Source organism: Choristoneura fumiferana, chromosome 9 (genome assembly GCF_025370935.1).
Source record: "Choristoneura fumiferana chromosome 9, NRCan_CFum_1, whole genome shotgun sequence".
Lineage (NCBI taxonomy): Eukaryota > Metazoa > Arthropoda > Insecta > Lepidoptera > Tortricidae > Choristoneura > Choristoneura fumiferana.
Window position 1 is genome coordinate 882175 of NC_133480.1, and position 15063 is coordinate 897237.

Below are 15063 nucleotides of genomic sequence, written 5' to 3' on the forward strand. Positions count from 1 at the left end.
TAATTATTTACTAATCCTTAATTAAAAGTGTTGTTGCAGTCAATGTTTATAATTTTACTTGATTATTTGGAATGAATGGATACAATAATTATAATTTTAATATTTTACTCTGAGTAGGTAGGTATACAATTTTTATTTAAGGAGGTAGGTTTAACCATCGCACAAAAAGATACTTAATCTTGTTGTGTTTGCTGTTCACAATTTCCTGCACAGTTTCAAATGGAAATTTATTAAGTATGTGAGGCAGAGTGGACGTCCACACTCTCTGGCCATAAACATTCTGACATTTAGCCATAGTGGTTAGTTCATCTGTCAATACGGTATTTGACTATTTTGTATATGTCTTATAAATTAAAACTACACAATACCTGTTATCGAATAGAAAAATGTTTTTTAAGCTACCTGTACAAATAACAAAGTTATAAAGGTTTGAAATTCAAGATTAGACAAAGAAAGACATACTGGCATGTGACGTCACACGCCAGTACCGCCATACTTGCTGCATAGAGAAAAGCGTTTGAGAAAGAGACAGGTATATAGATTTTTCAAAAATCACTATAAATCCAATTTCAACGATTTAAATTTTCTCTCGCTAAACACTATCTGTATATCTATATTTTCATAATAATATTAAGATATGGGAAAATCAGAAGTTGTCAAATACCGTATTACATCGGATAGATGAATATTAAACGATTTGATTTTCATCAGTCTGGACCATCAGTCCGTCAGTATGAAAGGGTTCATGGTAATTCTGTGGCCATTCAGACCAGAACGATGGACTGAAATGCTTCCAGAATAAATAAATAAATATCATGGGACACTTGACACCAATTGACCTAGTCCCAAACCACACGGCGGCCACTATCGCAAAACCCTACACTCTTGATAAAACCATAGCAGATATATCGTGTTTGATTACTTTTGATCAGTATTTGATTCTACATACAATGCAATGGTGGCAACACGATGAGCTGATGCTGCAGCCAGGATATCCAACACACTAGTACACTTTTAAAAAATAATATACCAGTTTAAAAAACATGAAAAAAAAAAAAACCCCCGACAAAAAAACCCCGCCAAAATAGACAACTAAAAAGTAAAAAAATAATTTTCATCACACTTGCTCATAAACAATGTCGTAACATGCAGGCTACCTTGGTTGCAATCCCCCAAATAAAACCCTCGACCTTAATGTGCTGGTCATGAAACCCGTGGTCGGTAAATGAGTGTGATACTGCATGGCGTGCTGGAGCGTGGTGCGCGCACATCGTGCGCATGGTCAGGCTGGGGTAGGGCGGCGCGGAGGCTGGCGCTGCCAAGAGTGTAGTCAGCGGTATCGGCAATTTTTGAAAAAATATTAGTTTTTCTTTTACAAATATACAATTTTACTCGCAAATGTGATGAAAAACATTGTTTGTCGCACGGGCGTTACTAGAATTAAGAACAACGACTCATTAAAGCCCTCAGTCTTCGACTTCGGGCTTCTAATAGACTCTCGTTCGTAATTCCTTGTTTACCGCCCTTAAGACACAATGTACTATAAATGCACTACCTAGCTGTTGCCCGCGACTTCATCAGCGAAGAATTCGTTTATCCCTATCCCGCGGGGACTATGCTGACTTCCGGCAAAATTAGCCTAAGTTCATTTAACGTAACGTCACGCGGAACCTCAACCGGCTATATTTTCATCATTTTCCTAATACATAAACCAATATTTATTTATTTGTAACATAACATTGATGACATGCATTTCATTAAAATTAAACTAATATAAAATTTATTACTAAAAGTAAAACAAATTAATAATTAAATTACAAGGTGGGCCCTGTAACTGGAGCAAAAAATTAGCCCACAGCTTCCACTACATCTTCAGCTAATTTAGTTCTACAACTTTTGAAAATAACTTGTATTATTATTATTTTTTTATTTGACTGGATGGCAAACGAGCAAGTGGGTCTCCTGATTGTAAGAGATCACCACCGCCCATAGACAACTGCAACACCAGGGTATTGCAGATGCGTTGCCAAACCTAGAGGCCTAAGATGGAATACCTCAAGTGCCAGTTATTTCACCGGCTGTCTTACTCTCCACGCCGAAACACAACAGTGCAAGAACTGCTGCTTCACGGCAGGATTAGCGAGCAAGATGGTGGTAGCAATCCGGGCGGACCTTGCACAAGGTCCTACCACCTGCAAAATGATTTTTACTATAGTAAAGTTTAATTGGACAAGCAATGTATTGCAAAAGTCAGTCATTTTGTAGCGTGACAGGCAATGTTTAATGACAATAAATGATAAATGGCTACATTGAAAATACCATTTTATTTGTTTGGAATAATCATAATGACAAAATTACTAATTTTTAGGGTTCCGGAGCCAAAATGGCAAAAACAGAACCCTTATAGTTTCACCATGTCTGTCTGTCTGTCTGTCCGTCCGCGGCTTTGCTCAGGGACTATTAATGTTAGAAAGCTGTAATTTTGCACGGATATATATGTAAACTATGCTGACAAAATGATACAATAAAAAATAAAATGAAAATTTTTTTTAGGGTACCTACCTACCTCGCATAGACCTAAAGTGGGGGTGATTTTTTTTTCTCATCCATCCCTATAGTAAGGCATATCGTTGGATAGGTCTTTTAAAACCATTAGGGGTTTGCTAAGATTTTTTTCGATTTAGTGCTTTGTTTGCGAAATATTAAACTTTAAAGTGCAAATTTTCATTAAAATCGAGCGTCCCCTCCCCTCCCCCCTCTAAAATCTAAACCGGTGGGTGGAAAAATTTGAAAAAATTTAGGATGGTAGTAAGTATATCAAACTTACAAGGAAAACTATAACAGCAAAGTTTTCTTATGAATTATTAGTAGTTTAAGAGTAAATAGCAGCCTAAGGTATAAACTTGGAAGATTCCGTATAAAATACGAAATCCTTAGAAAAATATTACTTATTTTTTCGTACTGGCATCGGAGCCCTATTTTGGGCGTGTCCAACACGCTCTTGGCCAGTTTTTGAAAAATGCAGAACTAAAGTAGTCCATTTAGCAGGAACCTGTGTTTCAACTTTTTGCTCCTGTTACAGGGCCCGCCCCGTATAACTAAAAAAAAAAATGTAATAGTATGGTATCCCCCGGCATGGACCCAACCCAAAGATCCTGGCAGCAGCATTTCCTCGCTGTGCTATGCTGATACGTTGTTTGAGGAAGCTGCCAGCTCTTCATTCCCTGTTTAATTGATAAAAGAAAAAAAACGTGTATGTACTATGTTTTCTGATACCTATACATAGTCACAGATAAAACTGGTTTTTTAAAATTTGTTTTTATCCTATTGAAGTTAACATAAGCTTAAGGGGTTTGCTCCTGGTTAGCTCATGAGCAATGTCCCGTTAGATGGCGCTGTTATCAATAGTTCCTTTTTTCAGGTTTTTTTCGTAAATTATGAAGAATTATTTCACCAAAAACTAATGGCGGGAGTATCTAAGCGTAACCGATTTTTTGACCCCACACTCGAAATGAAATATTCCGCCAAAGCCGCAAACGAGGTGCTTTACTTTGAACGTCAATTGCGGCCGTATACGGACACTAGGAGCTCACGCACACACTCAAATAGACAGCGCCAGCTAGCGAAAGTCTATTGCGACACTTAGCTACCCGATCGGGGTACTCCTTCGAAATATTCACATTTTTTTATCGAGTCACGAAATTTTGTACCAACTGTACTTTACTCGAAAATTTTACTACGACCTATAAAATCTATAAGTATTTTATTGATAATTAGAAGCAGGGTCTTGGATAACTGTTCGCATATTATAATACGAGCCAAACGCCTTTCAAGTGTTCATAATATGTGTACGATAAATTGAGAAATTACCGAGATTCTGACCACGGTTTCTTGTCTTGGTTGATGGTCTTGCTATTATTCAGGTTATATTTATAGTTACTTTTCGTAGTTACTACCATGCTAAAGTGGTCATGGTCGTCGGTTGAAAATCAGTAGCAAATCTACAGGACGAGTTTCTTGGGAAAATAGTGCGGAGGTTTGTCCTTACCTTCCACGCCGCAGAGCTGGAGTTTGGAATTCGTAGTTGGCAATAGAGAGCGCTGCCACCAGGGCTCTTAGTCACCTTGTACGACACGCACAGGAATGCACAGGCAATCAAGTTTATCAAGGGCATCCGTAAGGCCAAAGTCCCTTAAGACACTGTTACACATGCTCTTTAGTAGCAAGAAAGCATGCTACTATTGAGCAAATGCTAGCTAGTAGCATGTGTGAACAGGACATGCTACTATCGAGCATGCTTATTAGTGGCAAGCTCGAGACGGGGTGGAAGGGGGAAAGGTATTAAGCAAGTGTGAACGCGTTTGCTTCAGTCCAGTAACGAGCATGTGTAACAGTGCCTTTAGACATACCTAATATTTTATGAACAGTGCTTCGTGTAAGCTCTTTCTATCAAAAGAGGTAATAAAAACCATACAGAGTTTACTATCCTAATTATCATCATCATCATCACTCAATTTCTGTGGTAAGACTTTTAGTAGAGAATTAGTAATCATAAGCTGCTAATATCAATTATTAATAAGTTGCTAACCATGAAAAGAGTTGACGAAGAGTTTATCTAGGCTTCTGCATCTGGATTTCTCAGTTCGTATATATAATTACTAGCTTAATCCCGCGGCTTCGCTCCCGTTGAAGAAAAAAATCTACTCTGTAGTGTAGGTATTCGAATTAAAAAAAAAAACTTCTTGCACCTCTGCGATCCTCAAGGAATACGTTTGCCAAATCTCATGCATTTTTAGGCCATGTTTTGCCTTTATAGGTATAAATAAATACTTACGAAATACTTACATAACAGCAAAAGTTCACCCACTCGCCGATAACTGGTATCAAATTGCGGTAAAAAATTATCCCGTGCTAATTTTGTACTTACTTATATAAATTGATTTTGTTAGGATATCATAACCGATGATTTGGCACAATCAGCAGAAGACTACGAGCAGTTCCAAAATCATCTACACTCCCTTTGTTACCTTCGAGTCGAAAACAGTTGTCGATTCGTATCATTTATCTACCTATAGTAAGTATTATCTGCTAGGATTTTTTTCCGATCCAGCAGGTTTGTAGTCGTGCGTACTGGATTATTGGCAGTGTTTCCTTTGGATGTTCGTGCGATGGAACTATTGCGTTTTTTTTGCATTAGTTCCTTTACAAGACTTGAAGGAAAAACTGCGTTTATTTTTTAGCCTTTGTTCCTTTCGCAGTAGCATCTTCAGTTCTTGCAAAGGTACAAAGGCGGAAAAATCCCGCAGTTCTTTCTTCAAGGTCTTGTGAAGGAACTAGAACTACCGCAAATAATCCGTCGTACTTGCAGACTACGGGCACGTTCAGTTTAGCTGACACGTCATCATCGGAGACAGATGTTGCATCAAACCTAATTCGAAGCAGTCAAGCTCATAGGTAGCTGAACAGTTTGATACTTTGTCACAGCAAGCTACAGTGCTAAAATGAGCATTTCTAAAAACGTTTGTACATTTGATTTGCGACTCCGATTTGGGTAAAAATTTGCAGGTAGATAGAGTGAATCGTTCACTCTGAGTTTAAATAACATAGTCTCCCGAAATGTCCCAATTATGGAAAGTTCCTTTTTTGTTACCGCAAATCCGTAGTTTTGGTAACAAAAAAGGAAATTTCCATACAAACCAATTGGGACATTTTGAGAGACTATGTTATTACGGCTCAGTATCGTTCACTCTACATACCTGCAAATTTTTATCACAAATAGGAGTCGCAAATCAAATGTACAAACTTTATTTAGAAATGCTCAAATAGTTTTACATGTCCTCAAATACTAAGAGTAAAAAGGGAATGTCTTTACTTTGCTACTTTTTGAGCGCTCTTTGCCTGAAGTATCTACGGCTAACTAGTCTGGTTGAACGGGCAGGGGGTATAATTAATTTGTAATTTTCCCGCTGGTACAGTAAATTCATATCCCAATAATCATGCCAATTATTATGCATTATAAATCAAGTAAGTATTTTGGAAACAATATATTTTTAGACACGAGTAATATTTACCTCGACGTTTCGGCAACATTACAGTGGCCGTGGTCACGGGTAGACTGAAGTGTGGGGTGACAAATAAAAATGACCAAGTGCGGGTAGTTCGAAGGACTCGCGCTGCTAGGCAGACTTGACACCCCACACTTCCAGTTTCTTTTAATTATTTTGTTGCTCTATTCCTCTCATCTGTCCGAGCACGCGAGTAGGCTGCAATTACCAGGCCCATCACTGCCGTTCCGCCTGTGACAGTTGCAGTTCTACCATACAATCTTTTCTTTGGGGTAAGTAAAATGCAGTACGTCGCATTAGACAGCGTTTGAGAATAATTATCAGGATCAGGAGGGGGTCAGGTCTGCTAGTGAACAACGTCGGCATTAGATGCAGCTAATACTTTGAGAAAAAAAAAAGGTATAAACTTTGTGATACAAGTTAAATATGCCCGCTGTCCAGTCAATCAACAAGCCAACCGTACCACTAGCAATTAAATTTTTTTGAGCTTGACTGTTAGTCAGTATCTAGAACCTACAGTATTTAATTTTGCCCTAGGTTTCTCTGCTGTCAACCGTGCGGCACAGTTAGATCTATGTGATACGTTCCTACATAATATAATAACATGCAGTACACGCCCTCCTCCATCTCCCTCCTCCTACATGAAATAATATATATATCACACAATACCTAATAATAGTTATATAGTAGGTATTTGTGACAGCTAGTCGAGCTTGTGTGACATATACTATACATACATAATAAAATATTGTTTTACAAGGAAGAGAAAGAGGGCGGGCGTGTATGTAAACTTATTGTATAGATATTTCACATGGACGTAGTTGTGGGGCACGGTTCGTAGCGCAGAAGTAAAGTAAAAAATATTGTTGTCAATTTATATGAGGTTCCGCAAATTAACAAGTTCTCTGTCCCGAAGCAATGTGCAGCGTTCTTTTGACACGTCGCCATAGTAATGATAAGGTAATATAATATCCCCGTAGCAATTTTCATTGTTTATCTAAATGTGGTTCAAGAATAAAAATAATTATTATAATGTATGTAATAAAGTTTATTATTTTTTCGAAAGAACAACTCCATTATTTACATCACTGGTCATATGGCACATGTGCCTCATGGACGCACCAATAAAGCCACGCATCAAGGGTTAAGGAACCTGGTAACTGGTAACACCGAAATTCATTTCGTATTTGTTTCGTTGAGATATGTATGCATAGGAAAAATTCGTGTCTAGATTCCTGTCCAGCGGTGGTGTAGGGGTTATAGCACGCAGCACGGATTGCTGAGGACCTGGGTTCGATTCCCAGCCCTGGTCTCTTTTTCTGGTTTTTCTGTGCATCCATGTCTCAGTTTGTATTTTCGATATGGTTTCACGGGATACCCGTAAAAGTAACAAATTTGGAGTTGAAATAAAAAATACAAAAAGACTCCAAAAACCAATCATAGCCTATAATATAATGCAAACTCAAAATCAAACATTATTATGATGCCACTATAATGAAAGCAGTGACGCGAAAGATACAATTTGTAAGCGGAGATCTTATAAAACTAACTACTAGCCGCGTGCACCTACCATGCAATAGTCCTAAATACAAAAGTCAAGGTATTAGAAGCTTAAAAATATATAATTTGTAATAATAGTCACACATAATTAAAAAAAAGTAAGCTCACAATAAAAATTTATCAATATATGAACTTATACAATTCTTCTGATTTTGGTTCTTGATTCTGGGTATCTGTATGCGATGTCATTTTACACGAGTTTCCTTTTCTTCTGTAAGGCAACCTGACAGTTCAGTAGCAATGACACTCGAAAAAGAACGCCATACTACCTACTACAGTTATCGCGGCCGGCTCAGTCAAGAATGTATCTAAAGCTAGACATGAGCAAAGTCTAAACATGAGTGATATTAATCTCGATATCGATAGTCAATATTTAGTCATCCTGTGACATAGAGCATAACACTAACTAGGTTGTTAAAAAAAATGAACATATAATAATTCTACTATTTTTCTACTACAATGTTTATGTTTCACGCAGAAGAAGATTAAAAACTATCGCGAAAAGACTTGTGCTAGCACGTTACTAGTGACAAACAATAAATAAGTTTCGGAATAAGATGTCAAGTAAACATCGATCTATGCGATCTCCAGGGTGAGACAGCTTCGAAGTTGAGTGTCATACTTCCTGGCGGTGACATGGTGTCGCATGGAATTCACTCAAATCAAAAAATGTAGGTACAGTCACCAGCATTAATATCTACCACAGCGGAGCGTGCAAAAATATCTGACAGGTCCTTCCGGCCCTAGAAATAGAGTCGTGTCAGATATTTATGCACGCTTATTGTGTCAGATATTGGTGCTGGTGACTGTACATGAAAAAATTTTAGCAAAAAATGGAACCGACTATAAAAAAAAAAACAAAAAATTCAACTAGTTTGAAGTACTTTCTGGCGGACTTTTCAAATTTCTTGTAAATCAGAAAAAAATTACGAAATTGTACGCTATAGTTAAAAAAAAATGAACGTTCAAGTTCTAAAGCGCTTATACAAGGTGCCCATTGGGATTCCGACAGATTGGGATTCCGATTTTTTACTTATAAAAATTCGACTGCTTCATAGTAAAATAGATAGCGCCCGCCAGAAAGTATCTTTATTACTACGGTGTACTACTATTACGGGTAGTACTATTATTAGTAGTGATTAGTAGTACTATTATTACGGGTAGTATATTTTTTAAACTAGCGCACAAATTCGTAAATTCTTTATACATTTTTTTGATGTGAGTTTGAATTCCATGTGACAATATGTCACCGCCAGGTAGTAAGACACGAAGTTGATTATGATATATATATGTGGTTACGATCGTAAAATTCGGCAGATTTACGAAATTCCTTTAGCTTATTCGTCAACGCCGCCATTTCAGTGATTATACCTAACGTTGGCCAAGGCATATCACGATGTGCCTGAAAATAATACGTCAGTATCGATTTAGAGCAACGAAATCGTCAATATTGCCTACCTCATTATAAACGGCACATCGTAAAATATTTCTTTTTAGCAAAAATCATCGCTCGTATCAATGCACCATGCACCATATGACGCCATATTTCATCTAGCGCGTGAAAAAATGGCGCATCGCATCAAAATCATCCTTAACCGAAACTAGTGAATTGAATAAACTCAAAATAGAAGTCAAAGTATCACAAGCTCCATTATTTTTAATCTGAATCAAATGATTCATATACACCAATATAAAAATATCTCTTATGACCTCTGTCCGTATTTAGAGTTAATATTTGTTGATAAATAAAGTATTCACTGGTTTTATTCATATAAAGAAAAATTTAGTACGACGAGCGAAAGCAGGAGTGCGTTTAGTATTAAATTTGATCACGAACGCACGAGCGAGCGAGGTTGCGAGCTTCCGCGGGCAGCGGCCGTCACAAGTGCCAGAACGGATCATGGCATCGTTTCATGATATGCCTAGGATATTCATCATCTGCACTAAACATGGTCAAATCATTCAATCATCTCGCTTCATTATATGCCTAGGAATTTTATGATTCATTGCCTAAACTCACTAGGCAAATCGCTAAACGTCATTTTTGAAACGATATATCGGATGTCCCTTAGCCAATTCATTGATATGCGGCATTTCACGATATGCCTAGGAATTCGTGATGCTGGCGCGATTTTACGATCGGCCGCCGACATTATACACAGTTTAAAAATATTACACAGTCAGAAGAATATACATAAGTACATGTCATGTTTGTTCTGCCCCAATCATCATCACCGTTTTCAGCATTTCATCACCATCATCATCACATAATTTACATCATCATCAATCAATATCGTTCATATACATATCTGCNTACACTTGATATGTATGGAATTTTATACTTACTTACTGGACAGTCACGGTCAGCCAGAGGCAGTGTTTGGGCGTAGTTAACTAGTATTTTTAAATTGGTCCATGTCGTCATCATCACTTCATCATTATCATCATCAGCATCACATCATCATATACTCCATAATCATCACCATCGCATCACTATCGACCATCATCATATCATCATTCATCATCATTATTATTATCATCAGCATCACCATCATCATAAACTCCATATTCATCAAACCGCAACACTATCAACCATCGTCATATTCATCATCATCACCATCAAGTCACTATCATCATACCAATACCATCAATTTGTCATCATATCATCATCATTTTTCATCATCATCAATTTTTGTACAAAAGTTCAAACACGAAGTGATAGAGACTAGGTCATAAAGTGTAAAATTTTAATTTGATTGAATCATATTAATAACTTCAACGATTTCTTTGCACTCGCAAACACAAGTGCTAAGACAAATGTGTTTGTGCGAACACATGTGTGTGTGTCATGCAGAAATCATCCCTACTACACTTCATAAAAAGTCAAATTACATATTGGTAAAGGGCTAACAAATAAACAATTAATATCGTAGATATTTAGATATTTTGGGTTGTTTTTGTTCTGTGAATATTTAATCGTGTTTTTAAAACAGTTCACTAATAAGTTTTAGCAACGCCTAGTAACCAAAAAACCTGGGAAAAAACACGTTTCTTGTATGACAACTCCATTTATTTTTTTAATTTTACTTACTTTATTATTAGTATTTGTTGTTATGGAGGCCACAGTAATACCTACATAATCTGTCAACATTTCAAGTGTCTAGTACACACAAACATGTATGCCTAAATGGGGTAGGCAAAGCACACGAAACGTTACAGCTTCGGAGCCACTTTTAGCAATTTTAGGTTTTAAGTTTGACAAAAACGGTACAATAGTGACAGGTTGCTAGCCTGTGGCCTACGGTCCTCAGTCGCCTCTTACGACATCCACGGAAGAAATGGAGAGGTCTAATTCTAACCCATCACACGGGTAGCTATTACAGCTCAAGAGATAAAGCCCTGTGACAGACGGATGGACAGACAGACAGACAGCAGAGTCTCAGCAATAGGGTCCCGTTGGCCTAACTATAAAAACTAAATAATAGTTACGAACCAGTAGAAGACAGACAGACAAACACACAGACAGACAGCAGAATCTCAGCAATAGGGTCCCGTTGGCACCCTTTGGGTACGGAACCCTAAAAAGGAGAAGCAACTCCCGTCAGGAATAAAGAAATATTCCGATATAAAGGGAAAAGAAAAGATTTATTCGTGACAACAGGGAAAAAAATATACAAAAATGATTTAGAAATGTGCATGTCACAAAGTGGTCACAAATCAGTCAATTTTGTTTTATTTCAGATATTTTAAAAAATGACAACTTGGGCAAAGTTATCTCAAAGGTCAAAGTTGTACGGTTTTATAGTACTTTATATATATGTACCCCTATTATCTCATCATCTGATATTACTGTAGTTTCATTCGACAAATAAAAACTTAAGATTGGTTTTTTGGAATCTTTTTGTATTTTTTATTTCAATTCCAAATTTTTACTTTTACGGTCATCCCGTAAAACCTAAATTGAAAATACAAACTGAAATATAGATGCACAGAAATAAAGAAAAATAAGACCATCACTGGGAATCGAACCCAGGTCCTCGGTAATCCGTACCGCTTGCTATACCGCTACACCACTGATGGTCAAAAAATAAAAACTACATACCTGTTGGTATTCTTGTTTTTAGAAGCTCCACTAAAATTTCCACCCACGGAACGCTAAAAGAAAGATGCCTACGAAGACTTTATTTCGTTGTGTACATCATATTTATTTAGAACAAACTTTATAACACAGCGTTAATAAATAAATCAAACATAGTTAATCAGTCAGATATTCCTTAATTTCTTGCATATCAACATTCAACGTTTCTTCTTTTCTTCACCTTGAATATTGCATGACAGCACCTAGGCTACTTCAGCAATATAATGATTCCAGGCAAAGTTATATGCAGTTAGTTAGCATTGAATCTGAAAGGAATTGTGTATTAATAAATACAGAAATAGTATTAGCAGACAGACTATAAGATACCTAGGTGTACGAATGAAGTGACCGATGCTTTTTAGTTACAGCATAAGGACGTAAATCAGACTATCAGTAGGTAAATCCCCTAATGTACCTACATACTGTTGCACGCAACTCTGTCAGCGTAGAATTCGTTTATAGCTATTCCGCGGGAATATTGCGATTAAAAAAAAACTACCCTATGTTTTTCTACGGGACTCAAACTATCTGTATCCCAAATTTCATCCTAATCGGTTCAACGAATTAGACGTGAAAAGGTAATAAAGAAATAAACAAACAGACTAACAAACTTTCGCATTTATAATATGAGTAAGATTATTGTCTTATTTTAAGTCATCATCATCATCATCGGCCTATCTTAGCCCACTACTGGACATAGGCGTCTCCAATTGCACGCCACTGAGCACGACCCTCGGCCACTCTCATCCAGTTACTGTCAGCTACCCAGTGAAGATCATCGCTCCACCTAGTCTGAGGGCGTCCCTCGCCACGCTAGGCTTTTACTCGTTTACCTTAGCAGTTATCGGTTCTTCGGCTGATATGGCCGGCCCACTGCCACTTCAGTTTGCTTCAGTTTTAAGTAATCCTATAGAAATAGACGGACGGACAGCGTAATATCAAATTATCTGAACTATGTCTTGTGACAAAGTTTCTCCATGTCTTTCATTGAATAAAGTTAGAATTCGGCAGCGATGACATACGACCATCATCATCATCATCATCGTCATTAAGATCGGTTGTGAACAATACTTATCTTTTTCAAAATATCCTGATATTGAATTTAGATTTTTGCTATTCCTTTCTGCCTGCATGTAAAATTTACAGAGATTAGTGATATGGAGATAGAGTTGTAAAATTAAATATATAACATTGAATACCCTGGGTATTAAAAATAAACTGGCCAAGTGCGAGTCGGATTCGCGCACGAAGTGTTCCGTACCATTATCTATACAACATTAGACATTAGCAAAAAAAAAACTTAAATATTTGTTTTATTCTGGTTTGAGTATTTGTTGTTATAGCGGCCACAGTAATACATAATCTGTAAAAATTTCAAGTGTCTAACTATTACGACTCGAGATAGAGCCCTGTGACAGACGGACGGACAGACAGACAGACAGACAGCGGAGTCTCAGAAATAGGGTTCCGTTGGCACTTTTTAGGTACGGAACCCTAAAAACTAAATAATAGTTACGAACCAGTAGAATTTTATGTAGGTACCTACATAATAAATCCCATTTTTTCCTTATCTTAAATTTCAGCTTTTTAGGATAAAAGGTTTGGTGTGTGCGTTGGTAAACAATAATTAAAAAAATAGGACAATGATGTAATGTTCACTTCGAAACACAGACAGACAGACAGACGGACAGACAGATGGACAGATCAACAGACGGACGGACGGATGAGCCGACGGAAAGGTACACAGACAGACTCACATACGCATAAAATTAACAACCTGTGTCACTCCTAACAGAGACAAATCTAACGATACCTCTTCTGATCTCTTTATCTCCTAACATGAGCTATTTCTCAAGACTCTGCTTCTAATTATCAATAAAATACTTATAAATTTTAAAGGTCATAGTAAAATTTTCGACTAAAGTACAGTTGGTACAACTTTATTCACCATCATCATCATCATCATCTCAGCCGTAGGACGTCCACTGTTGGACATAGGCCTCACCCACAGACCTCCAGTTGCTTCAACTGGCAGCAGCCTGCATCCACCGCGAACCTGCGGCTTTAACCAGGTCATCCGTCCATCTTGTTGGTGGACGTCCTACGCTGCGCTTGCCGATCCGCGGCCTCCACTCGAGAACTTTTCGGCCCCAACGGCCATCCGCTCTCCGTGCTATATAGCCCGCCCATTGCCACTTCAACGAGCTGATTCGCTTGGCTATGTCGGTGACCCTTGTTCTTCTACGTATCTCCTCATTTCTGATTCGGTCCCGTAGAGAAACCCCAAGCATAGCTCTCTCCATAGCTCGCTGAGCAACTCTGAGCCTATTTATAAGGCCTAAGTAAAGCACCACGTCTCGGATCCATATGTCATCACTGGACAATAATGATGTAGTGTTCACTTCGAAACACAGACAGACAGAAAGACGGACAGACAGATGGACGGATCGACAGACGGACGGACGGATGGGCCGACGGAAAGATACACAGACAGACTAACATACGCATAAAATTAACAACCTGTGTCACTCCTAACAAAGACTTATTTTCTTGTCTCTGCTCTTGTCTTGTTGTTTGCTAAGATGCATCAAGGCCTTGTTGCATAGCGTGCGAAAGAAATGACCATACATACGCTCCAAAACCATAACCCCTGCCGTTTCTCACACTTATAAATAAAATAAAAAAATCTTGAATCACTTCATAATAGAGTACATACAGTACATACTCGTACATATGCAGACAGACGGTGGGAAGCGACTTACTTCTATGGAGTGAAAATGTTCACGACGCAACTAAGAGTTAGGGAAATTTGGCATGTTTTCGTAGTAGGTTGCTGCAGACCACAAGTTTGGTACACACGATAAGCCATACTTTGGCCACCCAGTAGGAATTAAATTCTTACAGCCTGCCTCTGGTGTTCTTGTAACAAATATTAATGTTTCTGACAAAAATGATAAAATAAACATACCCGTGTATCCAATTACATAGGTATTCTTTTCATCATCGAATCGTACATACATAAATAGTTTAAGAGTTGCACTCTTGCTAATTTCCTCTCGTCCGCCAACTTTTTGACTTCTTGATTTGTGTTCAAACCATAATTATTCAAACATTATTGCTTTTGAATATCAATCTCATTGACTTGACGTTGTGACAAAAATGTATTATAATGACGTTTAAATTTTACTTATCTAGCCAGTTATAATAATAAAAAAGGTACGAAAACTACTTCGATTGTGAAAACCTTTTATTCACCGAGCCTAGATTTAGCGGCCGTAAAAATGCCGTGATATGTAGGAA